We start from the raw sequence: 6000 nt of genomic DNA on the forward strand, positions 1-6000 counted from the left end.
TTAGGGCAATTGTTTGCTATACATTCCTTGAAATTTTTAACACTTACACTTAACTAAAAATTTAACTCCACTGTCGTCTCCAGAGGTACTTCAGTGAATCATCGAGGTTGGAATTCGCTGAGTTAAGACTATGGGACTTTTTTCTTACTAATATTACCAATGAAGGTAAACTCCACTCAGGTTTAATCCCAGATTAAAATCGACAACTATCAGCCATAAAAAGGAGGGTTGCTAACCAGAAACAGTTTTTTAATTCCAAATTACCCAAAAGCACATGCCCTAATGGCGCAGTAGGCAGCGTGTCAGTCTCATAATCTGAAGGTCGTGAGTTCACCCCTCACTTGGGGCAATGGTTTGCTATACATTCCTTGAAAATTTTACCACTTACACTTAACTAAAAATTTAACTCCACTGTCGTCTCCAGAGGTACTTCAGTGAATCATCGTGATTGGAATTCGCTGAGTTAAGACAATGGGACGTTTTGCTTACGAATACTACCAATGAAGGTAAACACCACTCACAGTTTTAATCCCAGATTAAAATCGACAACTATTGGCCATAAAAAGGAGGTTGCTAACCAGAAACTGTTTTTTTTTAATTCCAAATTGCCTAAAAACACATTCCCCAATGGCGCAGTAGGCAGCGTGTCAGTCTCATAATCTGAAGGTCGTGAGTTCAACCCTCACTTTGGGCAATGGTTGGCATTATTTTCCTTGAAAATTTGACCACTTACATTTAACTAAAAATTTAACTCCACTGTCGTCTCGAGAGGTACTTCAGTGAATCATCGAGATTGGAATTCGCTGAGTTAAGACGATAGGACTTTTCGATTACTAACCAGTAATTGATTTTTATATTCCAAACGAACCAGAAACACGTCACAATGGGGCAGTCGGCAGTGTGTCAGTCTCATAACCTGGAGCTCGTGAGTACAACTCTCACTTGGTGCAATTGTTGTCAATATATTCCTTGAAAATTTAGCCACTTACATTTAACAAAAAACCTAACTCCACTGTCGTCTCGAGAGGTACTTCAGTGAATCATCGAGATTGGAATTCGCTGAGTTAAGACAATGGGACTTTTTTCTTTCTAATATTACCAATGAAGGTAAACACCACTCACAGTTTTAATCCAAGATTAAAATCGACAACTATTGGCCATAAAAAGGAGGGTTGCTAACCAGAAACAGTTTTTTAATTCCAAATTACCTAAAAACAGATGCCCTAATGGCGCAGTAGGCAGCGTGTCAGTCTCATAATCTGATAGTCGTGAGTTCATCCCTAACTTGGGGCAATGGTTTTTTATACATTCCTAGAAAATTTTACCACTTACACTTAACTAAAAATTTAACTCCACTGTCGTCTCCAGAGGTACTTCAGTGAATCATCAAGATTGGAATTCGCTGAGTTAAAACAATTGGACGTTTTTATTAATAATATTACCAGTGAAGGTAAACACCACACACAGTTTTAATCCCAGATTAAAATCGACAACTATCGGCCATAAGAAGGAGGGTTGCTAACCAGAAATTGATTTTTTATTTCAATTTTACTAAAAACACCTACCCTAATGGCGCAGTAAGCAGCATGTCAGTCTCATAATTTGAAGGTCGTGAGTTTAACCCTCACTCGGGGCAATGGTTTTCAATATATTCCTTGAAAATTTAGCAACTTAAATTTAACAAAAAATCTAACTCCATTGTCGTCTCCAGTATACTTCAGTGTATTATCGAGATTGGAATTCGCTGAGTTAAGACGATGGGTCTTTTCGTTTACCAATATTACCAGTGAAGGTAAACACCACACAGTTTTAATCCAAGATTAAAATCGACAACTATCCCCCATAAGAAGAAGGGTTGCTGACCAGAAATTGATTTTTTTTATTCCAAATTGCCTAAAAACACGTGCCCTAATGGCTCAGAAGGCAACGTGTCTGTGTCATAATCTGAAGGTCGTGAGTTTAACCCTCACTTGGGGCAATGGTTTGCTATATATTCGTTGAAAATTTGACCACTTACATTTAACTGAAATTTTAACTCCACTGTCGTCTCCAGAGGTACTTCAGTGAATCATCGAGATTGGAATTCGCTGAGTTAAGACGATGGGACTTTTCGATTACTAATATTACCAGTGAAGGTAAACACCGCACACAGTTTTTTATCCCAGATTAAAATCGACAACTATCAGCCATAAAAAGGAGGGTTGCTAACCAGTAATTGATTTTTATATTCCAAATGAACCAAAAGCACATGTCCCAATGGGGCTGTAGGCAGTGTGTCAGTCTCTTAATCTGGAGGTCGTGAGTACAACTCTCACTTGTTGCAATTGTTGTCAATATATTCCTTGAAAATTTAGCCACTTACTGTTAGGTTCATTAATAATTACCTTCGTCCGTAATTATCAATAACTGCAGGCAGACATCTTATTCAATTATTGACATTAAATTAAATCGAAATGGATAACAACAGGTAAAACCTCCGAGGGGAGATTCAGCAAGTTCCTACAACTTCCGAACGTCTCCCCGAATAGACGTTTTCGTACGACTCTTATTGCCATGAATCAAAACAATTTACATAGTTGTTGATCATTCCATCACGTATGAGTAAAAACAACATCTGGGACTACAATAACAATCAAGGTATTTTACCAATAACAAAAAACAGGAGACTAGACCTAAACAACATTTAGATTAGAACAATTATGCCTTCCTTGACCTAAGAATCATATAATAATTACATAAAGAAAAACCCGAAGTGCGTCACGAGTGTTATGGACGTGGCAGAAACAATATCTTTGTTATGGGCTCCGTTGCTGGAAATGGCAGATATCCAGTCCTTGCCCGATCAACAATCCTTGGAGAAGTCCATGTGAGAGTGGACTAGGCGGCAGTTCATGACCTTGCAACACTTTGAGAATAATAAGAGAATGATTTAACAAAGAAATGACTTAATACAACTATATTTATAATAGTAATACAGAATAAACCCAACATTCCCCCGTTTTTATAATATGTATGTTATTAATCATTTCTTAGTAATCACGAATGGAAATGTCGGTGACTGCGATTTTATCCGCCTACTCCTTACTCCCATGGCTGGTCTGAAAGAGAAAGAACATAATTATATTCGTCCAATTGGTCCTCGGATTTACCGTACTCCTGGACCTCACTGTTTTACCCAAACCGTCCCATAAGATACAACTCATGTACTTTAGAATTTGTAGGGGCAATTGCAGTAGTTATAAGTCGGCTTATCAAGGAGCGCAAACAGGGGATACTACATCACCCACACAATGTTAGGATAGCGGTAATTGTGCCTATAGTCACCACGAAGGATGTAGTCAAATCTTTATATTTTCCAAAGGTCTTATCCCACCAATCTGACAATGCGGACGTATCTACTCCAGAAGGCTCTTGCATATTGCGGTTCAGTGTTTGCAGGCCAGTAATGGCCCTGGTGAGAGATCCACTGGGTGACGTGTTGTTCGGTATGAAGGTGCAACATTGTTTTCCAAACATTGCACACACGCCCCCTGTTTCATCAAGGATCATATCCACCGCTATGCGATCCTGGAACGCCATCAGACTGGTAGCTGCCAGTTGCTCCTTTATGGCCACAAATCCCTGTTCAGTATAATTTCCTGTTGCGATCGCGTCGCGTAGTGCGACGCGATCGGAGGGGAAGGTGAACCCAGATGCAGAGTCGCCGAAGTAAATGGAAAGGGGAGGCAGATATGTTGCTCTTGTAGCTTGATTTAATAAACGGGGTAACATAACATAAACAACTTAGCTTGATCACTCATTACAAAGGAAAAGAACATGCAGCGTGGCGTGGCGCCAATGGGAACGGCAATGACTACGAGGAAAAACATGATATGAACCAGACGATCCGACGGCGTTCACAGAAAACCATAATGCTTAAATACCAAAAATAATCTAATCACGTAATTAGCCACAGCTGATAATAATCGTGACGTCATGCCAGGAGGGGCAATCCAGCCACTCCTGACATTTCCAAGTTTTGAACATTGTAATGTAAGTAATTTATTCTATCCACATTTTTGTTTGGGGTGATTAGAAGGAAGATAGACTCCCAACCTGCTGCGACCTGATTAGCCAGTTTATACTCATCTGGTACGCCCCGGGGGATGCCAATCGCATCAATGTATGTTGGATCTCCTTCCCTCCATGCCTCTCGACGATGTCGGGAGGGATGACCCTTCACCTCCGAATTCTGAGCCGCCAATTGTATCTCCTCCACTGTGGATGGAAAAACAGACACCGGTAATTCGCTGAGTTAAGACGATGGGCCTTTTCGATTACTAATATTACCAGTGAAGGTAAACACCACACACAGTTTTAATCCCAGATTAGAATCGACAACTATCGGCCATAAAAAGGAGGGTTGCTAACCAGAAATTGATTTTTTTTTATTCATATTACCTAAACACACATGCCTAAATGGCGTATTATGCAGTGTGTCGGTCTTATAATCTGAAGGTCTTGTGTTCAACCCTCGCTTGGTGCAATGGTTTGCAATACATTCCTTGAAAATTTGACCACTTATATTGAACAGTACACTTTACTCCACTTTCGTCTCGAGAGGTACGTCAGTGAATCATCGAGATTGGAATTAGCTGAGTTAAAACAACGGGACATTTTTCTTAATAATATTACCAGTGAAGGTAAACACCACACTCAGTTTTAATCCTAGATTAAAATTGAAAACTATCGGCCATACAAAGGAGGGTTGCTAACCAGAAATTGATTTGTTTATTCCAAAGTAATTAGAAGCACTTTCGATAGTCCAGTAGGCAGTGTGTCAGTCTCGTAATGTGAAGGGTGTGAGTACAACCCTCCCTTGGGGCAATAGTTTATACTATATTTCTTGAAAGTTTGCCCACTTACATTTAACAAAAACTTAATTCCACTGTTGTCTCGAGAGGTACTTCAGTGAATATATATATATATATATATATATATATATATATTTATATATATGTATATATATATATATATATATATATATATATATATATATATATATATATATATATATATATATATATATATATATATATATATATATATATATATATATATATATATATATATATATATATATATATATATATATATATATATATATATATATATATATATATATATATGTATATATATATATATATATATATATATATATATATATATATATATATATATATATATATATATATATATATATCTATATATATATATATATATATATATATATATATATATATATTCACTGAAGTACCTCTCGAGACAACAGTGGAATTAAGTTTTTGTTAAATGTAAGTGGGCAAACTTTCAAGAAATATAGTATAAACTATTGCCCCAAGGGAGGGTTGTACTCACACCCTTTACATTACGAGACTGACATATATATATATATATATATATATATATATATATATATATATATATATATATATATATATATATATATATATATATATATATATATATATATATATATATATATATATATATATATATATATATATATATATATATATATATATATATATATATATATATATATATATATATATATATATATATATATATATATATATATATATATATATATATATATATATATATATATATATATATATATATATATATATATATATATATATATATATATATATATATATATATATATATATATATATATATATATAAATATATATTTGTGTTATCCGCAAATAGCCATCAAAAATTACTTTATCTTTGTAGATGCGACATAGCAGACTGAGGAGTGTTAGTTAAACAAATTGTAGGGGCACGGGGGAAGGAGCCATCTGCTGAGGCTTTTGTTGGCCATGAAAAACCGACAATGGATGATCCGAATAATAGAAGGGAGGCAAAAGAGGTGGACAAGTCGTGAATACTAACTACATGTCTGCCTGAGATAATTAGATTTTTTTATCAATGCCTTGATTAGCAAATTGT

General features: G+C 35.5%; 1 non-coding gene across 1 annotated transcript; it reads left to right on the plus strand.

Moving 5' to 3' along the window:
* Positions 1 to 276: 276 nt before the first annotated feature.
* trnam-cau (transfer RNA methionine (anticodon CAU)) lies at positions 277 to 349 on the plus strand. The gene has a single exon. It is a non-coding gene; the product is annotated as a tRNA-Met (tRNA).
* The last annotated feature ends 5651 nt before the right edge of the window (positions 350 to 6000 follow it).

Source organism: Stigmatopora nigra, chromosome 6 (assembly GCF_051989575.1).
Source record: "Stigmatopora nigra isolate UIUO_SnigA chromosome 6, RoL_Snig_1.1, whole genome shotgun sequence".
Taxonomy (NCBI): Eukaryota; Metazoa; Chordata; class Actinopteri; order Syngnathiformes; family Syngnathidae; genus Stigmatopora; species Stigmatopora nigra.